The sequence below is a fragment of the Dromaius novaehollandiae genome, chromosome 8 (assembly GCF_036370855.1).
Source record: "Dromaius novaehollandiae isolate bDroNov1 chromosome 8, bDroNov1.hap1, whole genome shotgun sequence".
NCBI lineage: Eukaryota > Metazoa > Chordata > Aves > Casuariiformes > Dromaiidae > Dromaius > Dromaius novaehollandiae.
This window is the reverse complement of record NC_088105.1, coordinates 34,806,600-34,827,101: the sequence shown is the minus strand read 5'-3', so window position 1 is coordinate 34,827,101 and position 20,502 is coordinate 34,806,600. Positions and strand designations below refer to the sequence as shown.

The window sequence follows — 20,502 nt, the reverse complement described above, 5'->3', positions numbered from 1 at the left end:
TGGACGGTATTGTTACATAAACAAGTAAATGTAAACCATTCAGGAATAATTTAGTCTGTGTTTTAGAAGGTTTATAACAAAAGATATGAGTTTTTTAAAAAAGTTTTCAGTAAGAGTGGTGGGGGAACCCCTGTAACTAACTCAGTGCCGGGGATGGGTACATTCCTGAGGGGATTCAGCGATACATTTGCACGCTACAGCAGAAGACTGGGCTCCGCGACCCAGGAGGTTTCCCGCATCCTTCCATCCCCTTCTCCTTCCTTCTGTACCCACCTTCGTAAAAACTCAGCTTAATTTTTTTTGTAAAAATTTCAGCTTTTAACCCTGAGATCCCTTCAGGTGACCCCTCAGCATCCCTGAGCAGGATTAGGACACTTACCCAGCCTGGGCAGATAAGGCTGGCAAGGAGTTCCTCCACCCTTAGGAAATTTGGGGAAAGGGGAATATTCTGCCTATAGTCACCCCCTTGATGCTCAGAAGTGGGGGAAAGCACTCAGCTGAACTCCACAAAAAGCTGAAAGCGAGCTGCTCAGAAACAGAGGTGGGTTTCCCCAGGTATTCTTTTAACTTATCAAACCGTCATTCTTTTCATCCAAAATGTTAAGCTGAAATTATCAGCTTCTCAATGACAAAATGAATACCTTCCCCTCCTCCAACCATCAGGCTTTTCTGGGTTTCCACTGATATTTTTTCTATTTCACATATTTAATATTTTAGCAGAATGAAATAAAAACACTGTAATATTTTCAGAGAAATCAGGTACTTCCTCTGAAAGTTTTGATGGAAAATTTTGAAACAGCCCTGAGGCTCAGGAGCTGTTTGCACCAGGGTGTGGCCGGCTAAAGCTGCCGGCTGAACCAGTGGGGGCAATGCTTTCGCCTTTCTCAGACCCTCGGGACTTGCCGGTGACTTACTTCTAAGGGGGAAGCAGCTTCCCAGCGAGCCACGTGCGCTGGGTGTGCACCGGCTTTGCACTCACAGCAGTTCTGGCTGACCTTGATGAGCGGTGCAGAACGCGGAGATGCGGCTGCCTCCACCCTCCCTCCTCCCCCTCGCACTGCAGAGACGCATGAGAACTGACCACAGCGTAGCCCTAAATGTTTTATTTTTAACTTCTGCCAGACAACACGTGTATATAAGGCCAAAGAAAAAGAGCCAGAGAATCGGGTATAAGTGCTTGTCAATGTCAGACCCGATCACTGTCAAACGGGGGCTGGATTCTGCAGCTACGCTGCATGCAGAACCCCTGTTTACTTCAGCGCTGCACTGAAGCCACGGCGATAAATGCCTAGAGAGATGGATAAAGGCAGACAGACATAGATACAGCCTGACAGAATCAACCCCCAGATGGAGGTTGCTTGAATTTACCAGAAATTAAGATGCTGTATTGCTTAAGAAGGAGTTCCATGATCTCATTAAGTCTCTCTTATGTCTCCCTCTTTATTTTATCCTCCACCCTCCTACAAAAAGTACTTCGTGTCATTTACAGATTGAATTAAAAGAAAATTGTCTACGGACTAAATAAAAATGTTTGTATTCTTTTCTACTAACAAAGCCCTTCAGTGAAGGCTTGTGTTTTTTAAGGGAGAAGAAAATGCAGGAGGACATAATAATGTCATATATTCTGACTTGTTCTTGCAAATCAGAACTTCTTAATATTTTCCTTTCAAATAAAAATGTCATTTATCATTATCAAATGAAGTGTTAATGGAATCAGCTCACACTCAAACTTATATGCATGTATATTTATATATATAAATATAATATATACATAAAAAAACCTTACTGCAGAGAATGATCAAGCACCTTGTCAGCAATCCATATTATATCCGTTAATTTGATTCCTGCCAAAAAATCACTTAAGTGAGACCTTCTGATTTCTTTCTTTAACGCTTGAGGCTCCTTTCATCTAAGCAGTGTTTATTAACCTATTTCTAGAAATCAGCATAAGCACAAGCTATATTTAATCTGTTCTTTTCATGTGCTTTAGGGTTTTTTTGTTTTTAGTTCCAGTATAAGAAATAGAAATGGACCATTGGTCAGCGTTAAAAATAACTAAGTTCAAATAGTGACAACTGATATACTAAGCACCAAGGTTTATTATATTCTTTGGGGAGGTTTATATTCTTTGGGGAGATTCTGATCCTCGTTTAATTCCAGGACTAATGCTAATGATAGCAAGAAAAGTATATTCACTAGAGGAATAACGATGTGATCTAACAGACTGAGCTTTGAGGTACAGCTTCAGAACTCTAGGGGCTACTTCCAGTTTTCCTGGTGTCCCGTTCCATGATCTTGAATAACAAATTGCTCCCCTGAATGTCTCTGTGTCCCCATCTGTAAAGTGGGTGTAAAAATATTGAACCCCTTTGAAATCTGCACATTAGAATGTTACATGACTAGATATTCTTATTAATCCTTCACATCAAAAGTTGACTTAAAACCACAATAACCAATAAACACTGTATGTCCCAGAAACCAGAGCCAGTTTGAAGATGAACAATGAGCGTACTTTCTGTGGTGAGAGGAGATACAGCTATAGCCATGTGGAAGAAATTCTGGTCCCATTCATACGGATGGGAGATTGCCCCAGAGGTGAATGTGGCCAGGATTTCATTCATGCTGATACTAGGCCTAGAAAAAGGCAGGCTCTAATAGGGGAAACTTGCTATTGTGTTCAGCACAAGGAATTTGTTATGCTTCAATTTCAGCAAGGTTCTGCATGGACGCAGTAACCTCCCTTGAGCTGATCAGACAACAGGCTAGAACTTAAGTCAGTACGTCACCATATATGCTCTGTCTTCTAGGATATCCATGTTTTCTCCTCTAGGTTCATGTCTTGCTGCACTGGTCATGAGTGAGGGCCATACATGCAAAAACTTAACCAAGAATTTTAGGATGACTTACTGACAAACAGCTATATGCAGAATAGCCTGTATTTGTCATAATTAAGCCCACAAAGCTGTGTGATAGATGTTCTACCAGCAGTGGAAACGAAGACAATAGCCAGCACCTCCAAAACAACTGAAGGTTTATCTTGATGTCAGCAAGCTAAGGGTAACATAAGAACAGAAGCAGTGAAAGAAGTGTCCAGCTTCTCAAGGGGACTTGGCAGCCTGCGCATAGAGCTACAGTGCTGCAATGACACCCCTCCTAGCTAATTTAAGGTTAGCTCAGGAACACCTATATGAACACCTATGCTTTCATTGCAGTGTGGACACAGAATAAATACGGTTTGCTCGAGCCACTCACTTGAAACACATTCCTGAAAAATGTCATGCCTCACAAATACCATTTGGATTTGTATATACTGGGAAATAGAGCAGGTAATAAATCTTCATACTATTTATTGTTCTGCCAGTACTTATCATGGCAATATTAAAATATATGCATGCATGCTTATGAATTTTATTTCTCTTCAAAGGAGTCAGCCCCCTGTACTAACAAGCACAGCTTTGACTTGATAGACTCCTTTTTACCTGTTATGCCTATAGAAATCTCTTGGGAATTAGAATTCTCATTAAGTTTACTGGAAAGCAGAATTTAATCAAATGAATGCATAGCTCACTGTTAAAAATATGCAACTATAAATTGCATTTTGGTAGAAGTTGTTGCAATCCTACGGTGACCACTGAAGTCTTTTTTATTTATTGTACTATGAATACAGAATAGATAAAATTAAATCCTCCATTATCAATGGTTCCAATTTACATGCATTACTTGTCAAAGAGACTTTCTTTGGTCCCCACAAAATGCTATATGACATGACATCTTGCAAGTCTTCAGAAACGTCCTGAGATGAAACTGAAAGCTAAATATTGCAGTTGTGAGTCTTTCTGTCATGACTCAAATAATTTTAAAATTGCTGAGATGTATTCCTCTAACAATGTTAAAATTGTTCTAATGCAGGATAAAATGGTAGTTTTAGTCTCTGTAATTTTTATAGCAGCTTGTAATTTCCATGCACTCCTCACAACTCTTGGATCTGGAAAGATTACAGGAGAAAATGCTTTCACTAGAAAATCTGACTCCGCTGCTCATCTTCGCTGTGAAGAACAGACCTAATGTTTAGCATCTAGGAAGGCTTTTATGAGTTGTTTGGTGCTGGAAGTGTCAAAGTTAGGCCATTTGATTTGGATTAGCATCATTTTTGGATTCCGTTAAAGGGATAAGTACGGGCCCACCTCCTGGTTTCTCCCCAAAAGATACAAACGAGTGCGTCAGTCTTAGCAAGAATATCTATTCTGTGTGGGGCCACTCACCAGCAAGCTGGGCGATTTTTGAGAAATGTGAAATGTCAGAGTGCAAAATTTGTGTCTGCCGATTCTGCTTTGAATTGGTTTGAAGTCTCCAAATTAGAGGAGCTATGATTACCAGAGAAGAGGTTTGAGAAGAAGTGTTGAACAGAAAAAAACCCTCAAAATGCAGGTACCTTAAGTGTACCAAGATCTGACAGAGTGCTGTTGACAAGTATCAGTGTCATTAAATATACTGTGCTGAAAATTTGGACTTATTTGGTGATAGTTACCGGAGTGATCCTTTCAGGCTGTCTTTGGATTATGGTACTGTTGCGACTGTAGCTGTGGTGATATGGCAGAAAGGCAGAGCAGGTATTTGCTAGACAAGCTGATGAAGGTGGGGAAAGAGGACAGGCTTTTGGGCTCACGCAGATTGGGAGAGGAGGAGAACATAGTGTACAGACACCTCCGTGAAGCTGTTGCAACAAGTCAGGTAGGCAGTGAAGGGGTAGTTGTGCTGTACATTGGTGTTCGATAGGGAATTCCCTGCACCCTTTCCCATCTTATATATCCCCAGAATATTCAGGAAAATAACCCTGCAGAGAGGACAGGGAAGTTATCCAGGAAGAAAGGCCAAGAGAGCAAACTCCTGGAGGATATAATAAGGGGCTAAAATGGCACATTCCCCTGCTTCCTTGAGGCTTCAGTTAAGGGGAGACGTGTCCCCGAACAGCAGTATCGCTGCCTATACCTGTCTGGAGGGATCCGAAATGGGAGAGGGAGGATGCTTTTCAGATCAGCCAGGGGATGAATAATTAACACTAATTACTTACGGTTGGTATTGAGAGATGTTTTGTAGCTGTCAAGCAGATTTTGAGTTTTTTTTTTTTTTTTTTTGAGAGAGGGTTTTTTTCCTATTTTAGTTCAGTGAGTGTCCTGCGTGCTAAGTGCTGGTCCAGGTGCTGAGCGAGCTTGGCGGCAGGGAGTGCTAAGACCAGACTCTCCATGCAGTCACTAGCATTTTTTCATTCTCTAGCTGCCAGGACTGGCTCTGAGACACAGGCCCTAAATCACAAGGCTAGAGAGGAAAAATCTGGCCTAAAGCTGCCTGTGTCTTTATACCCTCAACCCTGTTTGAGGTAGAGCCCAAACACCTCCATTTTTCAAAGGCAAATTGCTGGAGCTCAAGCACTATAGTACCCCAGAGGCCAGCTGGACTGAATGCTCAGAGCTAAACAGCCTCTTTGTATGAGATCACGTCTTTTTAACTCATCCTCCCTACTCTTAATTTCTGAAATTCTATCGTTCAAAATTAAGGCAAGTGGATAACACAGACTTTTGATCTAGAAACTGAGAGATAAGCCTCCCTTCCCCCCGCCTTAAAATTGCAATATATATTTTGTTCTCATAAAGAGCTGTTGGATACAGCATCACCTCAATTATAATGAAACAGCAAAGAAATTCCACATTGGGAAAGGTTTTCTAAGGGTATACTCTCAGTTACTGCTGAAGATTAAAAATAACCTTCTCAAGCAATAAATTGGTTGAGACAGTAACAGGACCAAAATCATAGTGAAATCTAGTAATGAAATATTAATGCAACCATGTTCAGCTGGGAAAATCATAAAAATTCATTTTGCAGAGCTGTGTAGATCGTATTACTGGTGTCCTGAGCTAGCTAGATTTTAATGTGCAGTGCTTTCTACTTGTGTCCTGCTCCAATATACAATTCCTATTAGCAGAAAAGATGACCAGGCTCTTAAGTCATGTCACTGCTTCAGGAAAGCAAAGCAACCCTGTTGGAATACATGGCCGCCGCTCTCTAGAATGAGAACGCATGTTGAGAGTGACACAAAGAGCTGTCAAGTGCCTAGTGCTTTGCTTTACTGCTCCGCTAAATGGCCATTGTAGAGCTGCGGCAGACATATGGGGAAATTTTATTTCTAGGGCAACATTATTTTGCGTGAAACTGAAATTAGATAAAAACTAGGCGTAAGGGTATGTTTGAATTTCAGTTAGTGCTTGATCTTTGTATGCCAAAAGGGACCTCCCTTGGATACTCAGTCTAGCTGCAGGCTTTCTTTCAGGTCTTGGTACCTGCAGCTTTCAGAAGTCAGGCCAATTTAAATTGTGTAGATTTTGCTGCTTTACATAACCTATTTGAATTCTGTATGTTTAAAAACCTGCAAGGTAAATAGGTACATTTTGCATACTCCTATGCTACTGGCTTAGGCTGTGACTTTAATGTTACACAATTAAACTATGTGGAGAGAGGAAGTCTTGCAAGATCTAGCCACTTAGCATTAACCGTGCAGCAGCGCTTTCCAGAATAGAAAGGATGGCTGATTCACCGTCCAACTGAGGTAACTCCGCTATGTCGCTCTCACTCAGCCTATAGCTCATGTCAGCTTCAGCCTGTTTCCGAAATATCACATTAGCAGCTGCCGTTCCCCAGCGAGAGGTGGCTGCATTAGGCTGGTCGGTGTAACAAGGCCTGTATACACTGTAGTGCATGCAGCAGATGGAAGGAGGGTGGTTATCCTTGCAGTCGGACTGGCTTCCTATGCCCAAGAAATGTGACTCCTGGACTTGCACTTGCATTTAGGCACTGAACAGAAGAGCACAGGTAGCTTCCCTGGGAAAAAGATGGGCACCCTCAGGGCTCCCTGCAGCAGTCTCAGCATCTGAGTAAAAGCAGGGAGAGGAGGTCAGCGCAGAGTCCATAGCCCCCTGCACAACGGCAGAGAGGCAGAGTACGGCACCTCGCCTCCAGAAGGTCGAGGTCTGAAACCGGGGGCTGAGATGGAGACTTCAAAGGGGCAACCAAACCTCCAGTGACTGGCCTTGTGCCTGAGGCAGATGTGAAGGCCTGCAACCAAGCTGCTTTTAGGGGAGGAAGGTATATAAATACAAACTGCTTGTTCCATATGGCCTGCAGAAATCCTGCTCCTTTCTCCAGGACAAAGTCTTCCCTGGTGCCTGGCAGCAACTGAGTTTCTCAGCTGAATTACCTCTGGGCGTTGCTGCAGTGCAGTTTCTTTCTCCAGGGGTGAAGCCACAGGGACTAAACACTATCAGGTTTGCTCCCCTTGAAGTCTCAGAGGAAGGCTCAGGCAATATGAGCTGCATTGCTGCCTGTGGGCCCCAACAGCTTCCTGGTGCATCCTGCCTCTAAGCATCACCTTCTCACCCAGGTCCCTTGCGAGTGGCCAGCTGAATTCAGGCTGGCCTCGATTTTGCTTGGCCCTTGGCTGCAGGTGACAGCCCCACTGAGCGGACGCTGCAGGGTGACTTTGCCCAGTGCTGGGTCTCTGCGCCCTGGGGCAGGGCCCCGGCAGCCCCATCCTGTAATATGAGTACTGAAAGGGAGCAGAGAGCATAATCTGTTTTAATGGGTCCTGCTGCTGCTGCTGAATAACTCCTGGTTCGGATTACTTCTGCTGCAGGCATGATTAGTCAGCAATTGAGAGGGCAGGGGGTCTCGGTGGGGAGTCCGTCGCTAGCTAAGAATATGAGCGAAACAAACATTATTTTCTGGTTTATTGGGAGAAAAACCTGCAGAGAGCAGAAAGCTTGTCCCTTGCTGCTTTCCTGGGTGGGGGTGCAGTCTGTAAGACGATGAGACAAACACTTCAGGACGGCTGATCAGCCCTGAGTGCAGAATAAACACGGAGATGATACTGGCTCCCAAGGCATGGAAAAAAGAGCCGTGTTAAAGAAAGTTCTCCCTCAGACGCATTTCAGAAGGAAAGCTTCCTGAAACCATGTGAAATCACTAAAACAAGTGTCTGAAAGGATACACAAATGGTTCTCACCTCCTTCCACCTGAAAGGACCGGCCACGTTCACGAACGCTTGTTCAGTGTTTGCCTTTGAATAATGAAACAAAATCTAATGGTCAGTAAAGTTAAGCCATTAAGACTAAATCAGTTTTGTTTCCATCAGAAAGGAGCCTAGATTACCTTATAGCACTGAAGCCATCTGTAGTGCCCACATCGATTTTCTTCTCCACGGCACCGAACATACAAAATCAGCAGGCGTCTTTGAGTGCTCTCTCAGCCACGTGGAGAAAATAGATAAAAGCCCCCTGGGCTCCCTGGATGTCTATGTGCAACCTCACCTGTGTGACACCTGGCTGTGCCCGGCACAGAAATAAGCACAAGCAAGCTGGGAAGCCTGCTGAATTGGCATATTTGCCGTGGAGGAGAAAATACTGCCAGGAAGCAGTGACCTGCCTCTTTTCTGCTACGCGCCGTTGTGCAGCATCTCAACAGGAGCAGCTTTGTTTTCAGCCAAGCACCTCTGAGACAGAGGAGACTGTTCCCAATTTGGTGGAGATAAAAAAGCAACCTCCACTTTCTGTTATTTGCTGTTCTAGTGGAAACTCTGCTTCCCCTGATCCACTACAAAATGCTGCTTTAGCTTTTCAGGCAGCTACAATTTTGGCCTTTTCTGAAGAAAATACCTGTTTAAGTGCCTCTGAAGGCATGACAGCTCCTTCACTGTGCCTGATGTTTTGCTGCGTCTGACCTTGCATTGACCAAGCAACAGCAGCCGATTTGGTTGCGTCAGACGTAGTCGATGGCACTTCCAGCTGCCGGAAAACCCTCTGACTCCATTTTCTCAATCAAGGCAAGTGGCTCAGCAGCACATGGCAGTTGCTGTATCCCTCCTGTAATTAGACACTCTAAGAAGTGAGAATAGCATCAAATAAGGTGAGGTCCCACTATTAATAACTAGCAAGTGACTGTATATTTAGATACTTAAAAAAAAAATCCAAATTAAAAACTGTGAGCTTAAGATCAGAGACGAAAGGAGCCTTTTATGTTTCTGAGCTCATCTGAACACTCAGGTCAGGGCTCAAGTCCACTTCACAAGAGCTGCGGGTCATGGCAGAGCTCTCTCCAGCCTTTGCGTTCGTCACTGCTGAGGTGGGTTCACAGCATAAGCAGCAGGGACCAAGACTGTCATGAGCTGCCCACCCCATAGTGCTACGGTGTGCCCTAGAAAAGCCAGGGCTTTTGTGAGCCGTACAGGACCAGGCACCAAACCCACCTTGCCTGCAAAGCAGTCTGCAGAAAACCAGGTGCCTCCTTCTCGCCCAGTGTGTTCGCCGCTTTGAATAGCGGGGGAAGAAAGCCAGCGTTGCTGCTGCCTCTGACCCCCCGGGACTGCCAAACTGAGCTGCAGACCCCAGCGGCGTGCAGAAAGCCACTGATGCCAGTGGAAGATGATGAAGTATGAATTCAAAGGTTAGCCTGGTTTTTCCCCTAAGCTCTAAAGGAGGGAATCACTATCTTCTGAGATGGAGAGTATCATTAATCAGACACCGAGAGTTCAGTCCCTTGCACAGTCCCAAATCATCTGGACTTTTATCTTCCTGGCTCTGCATGGAAGACAAATCCAGGCCTGCTGGTGCTTGGGAGGTGGGGAGGGGGGAAGAAATTATTGGGGGGGGGGGATTTTTGAAGCATACACAAAATTTCAGCAGAAGGTTGTTCCTGCCATGACATGATTATAAATGAGATGATCAGCCACAAAGAACTTTTTTTGTCAGTGGCTTTAGCAAAATGATGCTTCTGTTCTAGTCTTAGAAGTAAAAAATTTAAAGGGAGAGGGAGGGGGATCCTTTAAAAATTCCAGATATTTTAATTAATGCCAATGATATTAAAATACTACGGCTTCAGATGCTTATGAAAAGTCTCTTTTATTCATTAAATTTCCCAGACCCAACATAATTAGAATTCTTAACATTCATGATCTCTCCAGCATTGGTTTCCAAAATTAATGGTCTGAGTAATTTCTTACAGCAGATAAACTCAGTTTCAAAATAAATGTATTCCAGTAGTAAACATCAGCTTTTTGTAAAGGCAGGATGAGCATTTGAAGGTAACTTTTGAGAAGGAAAACTCCCTCCACCTTCTCTATCCCAGCTTTCCTTATTTAAGGGACACAATTAAGGATTGTAAATTCCCATACTTAAAATCAAGGGAAACCCTGAACAAAAGCTCCCTGAGAAAAATCACTTATACATACACATAATGTTGCGGTCTTTGAACAGTTTCACATGTTGTTCTTCCTGCAGGACTCCCGCCACAATCAGTATATGGGAGAGGCTGGCCTGGAGGCTGAATGAGGTCCGGTTAGTAGGGGATGCTGCTTTCTGCAGGTCCCTGCTTCATTTGTCGTGGAAGTGGAGGCGTATGTGGTGAATGCAGCTGGGAACGGGATGCAGACAACTGAGCGGTGCCCTGCAGCACGTGAGGTCTGCCAAAAGCCTTCTCTGCAAGCCTGGGAAGGTCGTTTAACCCAGACGTTTCACATGGGGTTGCTAAATGTATGCTGTTCATTTTGGTGCCTGATTTCAAGGATGCAGAGCGCTTCCAGCTGCAACTCATGCTGTTGGGATGGGAACCTAGGAAAAGCCATGCAGTGCTAGGAGCTGTAAAACCTGCAGTTTCCAACTGCGCATGGCAGGATCGCGCAGAGCCTTTTGGCAGCCCCCCTGGAGGGTGAGACTCAGGATCCTGGATCCCATTCCTGCTTCTGGAAAGCCAGCAGCTCTGATGGATGCAAATTATTTTGCCTGTTACCCTCATCCTTCTTCTCACCCCATCCCTTTGCTGGGCTAGCCCCAGTCCCCATTATTTGTGTTCATCTTCCTCCACTCAATCCCCTTCCCTGTTCAGCACCAGCCTTCCCCACATTGGTGCTGTTGCTCAGTCCCACAGTCTTTGCCCATCCCATCAGCCTTGTCTGACTGTCCCTACCTGTCCTTTCAGCCGCAATTCCACCCAGATCCTGGCCCAAGTCTGCTATCTCCTCACTCCCGTGCCAGTCTGGCTTAATTCTTTCCCCTCATAGTCTGGATGCCAGAATACAGGTCATCCAGAGCCACGGCTCTTTGCACCCATAAAAGAGCAATGAGGAACTGTGACCATAGGGAATACCTTGCTTTGATCCTCTAGCCTGGAGTTAACCTGTATCCAATAACTCCTGGCAGACACTGTGTGAGCAGTCTGCTCTGCAGTGAGCACTGCACAGGGGATTAGATGCTCAGTACTTTGTGGGGGATGGAGCTACGCCATTCTGGAGCTTTGACCAGGGCAAGACTGGGACAGGATCCTCAGAGTTTTTAGCTATTCCTATTCAAGCAAGTCTCTGCTGAGGAGGTTTGATTGGATTTTTTTTCTAGACACGTTCACTTGGCCACACTTGCTTGGATTTTCACAGCAGTAATGAAAGGCACATCCCTAATGCAAAGGTCACCAGTCTACTAAATTTCTACTCCCCTATCCAAAGTGTGAGGAGCCGCGGTGCATCTTAAAGAAGGGGATGTCAGTTCTTTTTCGCTTTTACCATCACAAAACAGTGCATTGTTCCCTGGCCTTGCCCTTGGGAATAGCTATATTGTTTTGGCTGAAGCGTTCCAAAAAAATTCAGCCTGAGGCAGATGCCCAGGATGGAAAATGACAAGTTACTGGTCAAAATATGACAGTTATAAGCAGCTGAAAGTAGAGTCTCGTAATTGGAAATGTCACACGGTCTTGACAATAGGCATTGCTACCAGCCCACCAACCTCGGGAAGTCTGCTCAGGCTTTACGTGTAGGTAGAGGCTCTGCGTGCGCCTCCTGGTAGTCTCCGAAGTTTTATACGTGGCAGCAAAAAGGAGTAGCAAAACTTTCGGAGTGTTAAAGTGTGGCAAGAGCTGCACTTCCGCTCCCTGCAGTTATGCCATCTATTCGGATGCAAGCTAGAGAGCTGCTGTGCGGGCTTAGCACAGCTCCCGTGGTACCTCCTGCCTCAGACCTCACAGAGAAGCGCTCTGGGACTGGGGCAATGACTCTGAACGTCCATTCACACCTGAGCTTCCCTGCAATAATTGCATTTTTTGGGTCAGTTGGATTGACTGGCACTTGACTTGATAAATCAAGGACTTCTGGAGCAGTTTTGCAGGGAAAGCTGGCAGGTGTAAGCCCCATAGCCTCTGTGAGCATTGCTCATGCTCTCAGCATCCCTCACGTGCAGGGTGTGTTGGAAGGGGGTCTCCCTTTATACTGGTTTCTTGGGTCTGATACATGTACAGTGACTGGGTTTGCTCTACAGCTTTCTACGAGCTTTGTTACCCAGCCACTCAACTTTAGTTGAGGAAAACTTTATAATACTCCAGCCACTGCTTGTGCTTGAATCAACCGGTCACTACTTGCCTTTTCGATGCCCTCCCGGGAGAGAAATTTGCCTCTCCCTAGTGCAGGCGTAGCCATCCAGCCCTGTAGTCAGTCACTGCAGTTTCATTAAGTTTTATATTTAACTTTCCCTCAGCACCTGGGACCAGAAGGAGTATGTTAGTGCCTCGGAGCTGGAACACTGCATTGAATTACCTTGTTGGTTTATCTGGTCACAACAGCAAGAGAGATCCCGGTGCTATAGTTAAAAGTCTGTCAGCATTTCCATTATAAACCTCTTATTCTCAAGAGCTTTTAACTTAGTTGTAAAAAAATCTGTTCCATTGCACAAACTTAATTTATAATATGGTATAGAACTGTATTTTATCTTTTAATATTAAAAGTACACATACAGTCAGTTCATATTGAAGTGTATGTGTGTGTATCCAGAGATGTACTATTTTCAGGCAGTGAACAACCTATCTGGCATCTCTTCTTTTCAGTTAAGCTGAGAAGATACTACTACTTTGGGTATTTTAATAGGTAAACTGTGGTTTGACAATCTCTTCCGCTACCAGCACATGAACTCCTCTAATATATGTTAATATCATTCACAGTCACATTGTGGAGGAAACATAAGAGGTTTGGCACAAAAGCTGCTTGCTCTCCTTTTCCCGTTATTCTAGACAATGATTCAAGGACACTTCACTCACCCTCTGAAAAAGCAAAACAAAATCTTCGACCAGCTGACTTAGCAGGGAGAATTTGGCAGATCTGTCATCATGCTTTTTTCTGCTATGGTCTGTCAGGCAAAGACACACTGAGCAAGCTCCCACAGGCTGCTGGAGCAGTCTGGCCTCTTTGCAATATGAGATATTTCTTCAGGGCTTCGCAGAAACACCCCGTCCCCGCTTGCCCCACCTTTGCCGTTCGGGCACCCATGTCCGTACCCAGCCCAGCTCGGCGGTGCCGCCGGTGTGGCTGCTGCCCACGGCAGTGGCTCCCCTTGTGTGGCCGCGAAGGGCCGATGGGGCAAGGGGAGGAGAACAGATATTTCCAGGTTTGGCAGAAGGGAGCAGTGAGCCGGCTGTCTTGTAAACTAGGACTCAGCTCTTTTGCAGGTCAGGAAGGCACCACTGATGAGAAGAACAGCTTCCTCCAGGGACCACTTTCCTGATCGAACCAGTCTTCTAAGACCTTTGCTCCTTCCCGCTCTCCTTGCTGTGCCAGGCAGTCCAGGCTGGGAGTAGAAAGGTGGTGGAGAAGAGAGCAGCAGCTACAGGTGCTGGGTGTTCAGCTCTTAGCAGGGCTCCGTTGGCTGTTTGTTTGCTTTCTTTAACCAAACTTCTGTTTCCTGACAGAAAACAGCTGCTGGGTCAGTATCCTTCAAAGGAGCAGTGGCAATTTTTGTCAGCTAAAGATCCAGCCAAGGAATTAGATATTTGAGTGCGTGTGAGGGTTGAACTCGGTGACAAAAAAGCACCGGTCCCATCTGGTGCACATGGCCAGGTAGCAGAGTTATGGGGGGGATCACTGCCCGGCATCTTGAATTGGCTTGGAGGGTTTCTTTCGCCAGACAGAGGCTGACGACAGGAAGCAAGGGCCTTCTCCCAGTGCCTCCCAGCCCTCCTGTGCAGAGGTGACGTTTGCGGGACCAGTGGGCAGGGTGTAGCATGCAGTGAGCTGCCCCCAGCGAGTGCAAATAAAACACATGCCCTAGTAACCTTTCTTTTTTTTCTCAACAAATTGCACTTTATGGGTTCAGGAAAAGCTTTTTCCTTCCTGCCCCTCTGACTTTTCAAAACTTGTGGCAAGGTAGTTCAGGCCCTGGTGACCCAGAAATGCTCCCATTTTCCTCTTGTGGCTGCACTGGTGCTAAAGCAACTTTGAGAATACAGCTTTCTGCTAGATAGCCTGCCTGGCTTCTTCGGCTTGCCATCCCCAGCCATATCAGATGTGTTCCTCATGCCTTCCTGCTCTTTCCTCAGTGCTTAACGCTGAATTTTGGACATGGGTTGCTGAAGCCGAGATCTGTCTACCTTCTGCTGCTGCTCAGCATGGCCAGGCAGCTTGGTGCTTTGCTGAAGGTGGCTTCCAGCTGGAGTTAGGACGTCCTTGCTCACAGCTCTCCTAGCTTGTCTAAGAACCACTGCCCTTGTGACACTTATGTTTGGGCTCCCTTCATATACGCACACTTCAGCCCCTTTGACAAGGCTCATTTTTCAGTACAGAGATAATCTTCCTCATAAAAATGCTGGCAATGACTATATGTGTATAGTTTTCTGATTAGGTAGCGATTTCAAATAGTCTTTAGTGGCGTTCATTCAGCTGATAGACTTCTTTCTGCAAATTTACATGCGAGTTGTACCTCTGCTGCTGCATTTCTTAATTACTGATACATTTTATCTGAGTTAAACATGTAACAGGCCCCTCAGCATAAATTACACTGTGTGTGTGTGTATACTGAGAATACTTCCCAGGTGTGTTAGGGGATAAACGTATGTTCAGAAGAACATGCCTCTCAGAAAGGATTTAGGAGATGTAAAGGAAGGGTCTGAAATATCTTCTCGCTTTCCAAAAAAACCCTGTAAGAACACCAATCTAGAGCATTTTTGGCTGGGGCAAGGGAATGCTGTCATGCAAATATCCCATATGCCATACATAACCTCATGGTGCCGGGGATGCCTATGTAGCTGTCCAGGTCCTATTGGCCTTTATAGCATCATACATGCGTTTCGAGGCAGAGTACTGATACGTCTTGTATGCCAAAATGAAACAATAAACACAGAAAATGCCAGCGTGTTTTTCTGACTCGCTATTTAAAAATAAAATGGGAAGGACTTCTGTCTTTCAGGGGCCACTGGTATAGCTGCAATCATCATACAGCTGCCCAAGGCAACTCTTCTGAGATACGCACCTGGTGAGCGTTTATGAGCAGCGGATACCGGACTCATCCGCAGCCCGCTGCTTCCAGCGGGCCCTCAGCAGTCTCAGCTCTCTTGGGGTTTAACGTTAAGCACTCTGAAAAGGTAGGGGCTCACACTGTCCACAGATACGTGCTTTCAGTCTGCTCTAGCCTCCTTATACATACCCTTGCATTTTACTGGGCCATAGTTGACCAAGGGCTTTCTTGGCAATGGATGAAGAAACATTCTGTGTTGTATCAAGACACTTGCCTTAGTGCAGGAGATCCGGGTACAGTACTTAGTGTCATGTGGCACTGCTAAGTGTAAAATTATGAGCTCGTTTTTAAATCGGTATCTTAAAAAAATGAGGAGGCAAGATTAGAAAAAGAAAGATTGGCTTCAATGAAGTCAAAAGGATATTTGTGTTTGTTAGAGTTCTTCCATGGCAGCAGTAGTTGTTGATGTTTATTTTTCCTCACTGCTGTAGAACAGTGTTTGTTAATAATTCCAATAATACAACATCCAAAACAACTGCCATAGTTGCCAATTTTACAAAATTGTGGCTAAATCCAGTATTAAAGAAGTGGAATCTCTGTCATTTTTTCCCCCCAAGGCTTAGAGCACCTGGTCTAGAGTAACGGAGCCTGTTCAGAGTGTCTGCATGAATGACTTTTTCTGCCCATGAGAAGAGCTGAAATACATGTTGTGGAATGTGCATGGTAAGCTGCAACAATTATTGCAAATATACCAGTATTAAAAACAAAACAAAAAAACCCAGCCCTGCTAGAAATGACTCACAGATGGACAAATTTGTTATTGTTTTCATGATCTTTTGCAATGTGTTTGCAGGTTTCCACAGCCTTGTTTAAATTCAAGCAAGGACCTTTTTGCACCAACTTTGCAGGATTTCATTTGTGAGTTGTACATTTAATTCTCCACAGCAGATGGTGATGTGTGGGTGTACTGCTGTATATTTGCAACAGATTCCGTATCCTACAAAATTAATTAAGTGTCTCATGTGCTGATTTAAAATCAGAATTGTATTGTTTGTAAAAAGCTAATTCTTGCACATCGTTTTGATAGGACCCGTGCAATTCAAACAAAATGCAAGTGAAGAAAAGTCTAAGTGCTTTTTTAAAGCAAATGGATAGTGGCAGCTCGAGTCAGTCATGACGCTCAGACTGAAGAGCTAATGATCGTGTGTGTTTAAAATTCACTTAAATAAAAATAAGTATTTTGGGCCTCAGTGTCAGTTTCCCCAGATGTTGCTATGAAAAAGGTTGCTAAGGCGGTTAATCAGTGTGCATTTATACCCAGTACAGAAGAGGCCTCAGATTTAAGCCCCTTCTCCTTTGGTGGGTTCCTTTCCTTATCAAGGATTTATTTTTAAATGATTGCTCTTTCATTGGCATTGCTTACGTTCATTTGCAAAGTTTGGGGGATTTTATTTTTGCTTCCTGCTAATTTGATAAAGCCACGTGGCTTTATGAATGCCTTCCCCGGGGCCACGCAACTGCGCCGTGGGCCACCCCGGGGCAAGAAAACAGGAGCTGCTCCCATGGGAGTGAGGGCAGCCACAGCTCAGTGTATCCCAAGCGGGGAAATAGCGTCCTCGAGGTTTGGGGGAGTGCTAATTTTGTGGCTGCAGTGACTCCCCAGCGCGGGAGCCCTGGCACGCTGCCTTTCTCGAGGGTGAGGTGTCCACCGGGCACCTCTCTGGGCCCTTGGCAACGTCCCTGGGCGGGGGCCGGAGGGCCTGAGCGGGCGCCAGGTTAAAGGGGACGCCAGGACACGGCACCAAGGCTGGAGACCCTTGTTGGGCTGCACCTCCTGCCCGAGGGATGGCTGCTGTGCAGGGCTGGGGCAAGCAGAAGCCACAGGGAGGGCGTTTGGCTCCTCCAGTTCAAGGGCAGGACGCCATGCACTGCCCTGGGGCCGGCCGGGAGCCACCCGCGCGTGGCGGCCACCGCACCCGGGAGCCTCTGGGCTAGCGGCTGTGCTTGGGCACGGGGCACTCATGCCGGGGTCAAGCCCGCCGCGGGTTAGCCCCATGCGCTGCGCAGCGCTGCTGGCTGCAGGCCTTGCCATGGTCCTGCTTCCGAACGCAGCACATCGGCTTTTCCTTTAGGGCTGAGGGAAAAACAAACTAGCTTGGTTTGCCCGTAGGTAAGTGGTGGTAGTAACCTGGTCAAAAGTGCCTGTAGGTACAAACTCTGCTGCTTTGAGATTATAGAGTGTTTTTTTTTTTTTTTCCTCTCCCCCCTACGGATTGGATAGAATAGAGGCGGATTGGATAGAATAGAGGTGTTAGGATTTTATTTTTGCCTTTTTTTTTTTTTTTTTTTTGCTACTATACAAGAAATAATTTGCAGCCCCATAGCATCTGAAAGTTGAATGGAATTGAACATGAACTAGTTTAAGCTTTTTAAAAAATATGCTGGATCAGTGTTTAAAGTATCACTGATATCTTAGGTATGTGTGGTAAACAGCATTTCAGGTCTTGTCTGAGAAGTGGCTTTTTGTGTGTGTGTGTGTGTGTGTGTGTGTGTGTGTCTTCCCAGCTATTTCTACTGAAAGGTTATTTCAGATGATTGCTGATCTGACAGTCAGAAAGCAACCAACCAGCTGAGATCGTGCCATAAACTCTGGGCAAATTAAATTAATTTGCCTTTGTGCGAACTGTCCTTTTTGGTTGCTTTTTCTTCCAACATCCCTTTCTAGTGCGTGTCCCAGATAGATTTACAGAGAATGATCTTTTTGAAATGCAGTTTATGGGAACAAAACAACTGGAGCTCAGTGGCTCTTTTTGTAAAAGCAGGTTCCCTCCTCCTGAGCGCCCGGGTAGTCTCACTGCGCTTGAGCCCATTTGCAGCGCCTTTTCCCAAGCCTCAGCCATGCCTTTTGCACAATGCTGCAAGTGGGCCCTGTGGCAATTGAAAATACCCCTGTGATACACCTGGGATGAAGGGGATTTGGTTAGCTTTTTTTGGGGTGGGGACTGCACTACGCCAGTGCCCGAGATGTCTCATGTGACTATGCAGCACCCCAGGGTGTTGTTTTTAGTCCAGCTTCCCGCAGAAGTCACGTCTCCCCCCCCCCCCCACCCCCAGCCATGATTTACTGATATTCAGCTAGACTGGACCCATTATGGCTCCTGGGTTTAGGAAGTTGTTTGGTTTTAAATGAGAGGTACCAGATTAGTCTGAGATGCCAACACTTTTGTGAAGTTATGCTGGATCTGCTCTCTCATTTAGCGTTGGATGTGCAATGAATGACTTTGGTCCGGCTAGCTCAGTCTGTAAGATCTTCAGGGCAGGGAGCAAATTTTATGTGATCACGTGTTGATCTGGGTTTACATCATATATCTGTGGTCATTTGACTGAGATGTGCAAGGTGACAGCCTTTCCTGACTCCTTCTGCAGGCAATGGAGACAGTGGTTCCTCGCAGCACCTTCTGCGTGCGCCTCTCCCCACTCACTGTCCTAAGCCTCAACACTCAATACCCCGTTAAAAGCCTTGGTTAGGAGCTGCACATCCAGGCCACCCTGATGGAAACAATTAATTAGATCAGGCTGTCTGTGCTTGATAGTGACACTGAAATTGTGACAAGGTAAGTTGACTTTCCCCGGTAAAAATTTGGATGTGCCAAAGGTAATTTTCAACAGACTGCTGTTTCCTTTCACTGCAGAGTCCTTCCCTCACCGCGACGGAGGTGGCCTGCAGTGGAGCCTAAAGTGAGCGCACTTGAAACTCCCTCCCCCAGGTGGTTTTCCATTTACACACCAGGCTTGCTAACTGGGGAAAAAAACAAACAAAACAACAAAAAAAAGGTGATTACCCTTTCACAAAAGAAATATAAAACTTGATTATTTTGAACCAGTGCTAGAAAAATGTGGTTCTTTTCCCAGCTGGGCAGGACTTGTGTTTTGTAAGACTTTTTAGAAATGTGCAGATAGGAGCAGTGTAGTGAGCAGGGAACCATCTGCAACAGCTTTTATCCAGCGTCTGCTTGCGGCCATGGCCAAAGTGCGCCAGAACGCTGCATGCCCGAACCTGACAACTAGCAGAGGCCTCTCCTTCTCTTTACATGTGTATGTGAGCTTTTACACAGCTCACGTAATCCTGCTTAGATGACCAATTTCTCCTTTCCATATAGCTATCTTACGCTCCTGAGGTGCTGGAGGTGAATAACTTCGATTAAGTGGAAGTGGATTGGGGGGAAATAATCTGAATTAAAGTTCTGGCCTCTCTGAGGTCAATGGCAAAACTCTGTTGTGTTTAGTGCAGCCATATTTCTGCCTTTAAAGGAGCCAGACTGCATGGGGACTTTCATCTCATTTCTTTTCCAGTGGTGTGAGGTACACAGAAGAAAGGACAGGGGAAAAAATTAGGTGATAAATGTAACAGATAACACTGTGTACACAGTGTTATTTTATGACAACCACTATTTCCCATTGATTTATTTTTAATTGAAAGTTCAGTTTTCATTAAAAAAAGTATTGTTATTCTAGTTTGCTGCATGTTGTACTGTGTCCTAAAGTGTATATATGTGTGTGTATATAAACATGTACATGCATGTGCATGTGTATATATATATATATACACACACACACACACACACACACACACTTTCCGGCAATAGATGGATGGAAGATATTTATCAGGGCCCAGTCTTTAAGCAAAGCAAAAGAACAACTTTCATGTTTTACTACTGAATGGTCAGGTTGATTTAAGGATGAATTAAGCAAGCTGAAATTTAAGAACAAACTCAGTCTGTGGCCTGAAATTAATTATTATAACCAACATGGGAACTTAATCTCACAAAAACACGAGTTTATTAATAGGTGAAGGAGCTGAAGAACCGCACAGTCCATCCAGTCCTCTGATATATTTTTCCTAATCTCAATTATGAAATTCAATGTCGCAGTTTTACAAGGTACATATTTTCAATTAGTGAATGTTACAGAACATAAACATGAAGTGAATATTTGTATTAATGGGATTCGAACAAATCAGCTGAAAGAGATATCAACTCTAGTTATAATACATGGTGAAAAGAATCAAATTTGGAAGGTGATCATATATACTGTTGTACAGCAGATAATATGTAAACTGTTCCATATTGCATGACATTCATAGCATATTCATAGAAAAGTCAATCAAATTAAATGATGGCTTAAAAACTGTATAATG

General features: G+C 44.9%; 1 long non-coding RNA gene across 1 annotated transcript; it reads left to right on the top strand.

Moving 5' to 3' along the window:
- The first annotated feature begins 15,331 nt into the window (after positions 1 to 15,331).
- Positions 15,332 to 16,400, top strand: LOC135329116 (uncharacterized). Its single transcript, XR_010390333.1, has 3 exons — positions 15,332 to 15,432; positions 15,923 to 16,028; positions 16,159 to 16,400. It is a non-coding gene; the product is annotated as an uncharacterized LOC135329116 (long non-coding RNA).
- The last annotated feature ends 4,102 nt before the right edge of the window (positions 16,401 to 20,502 follow it).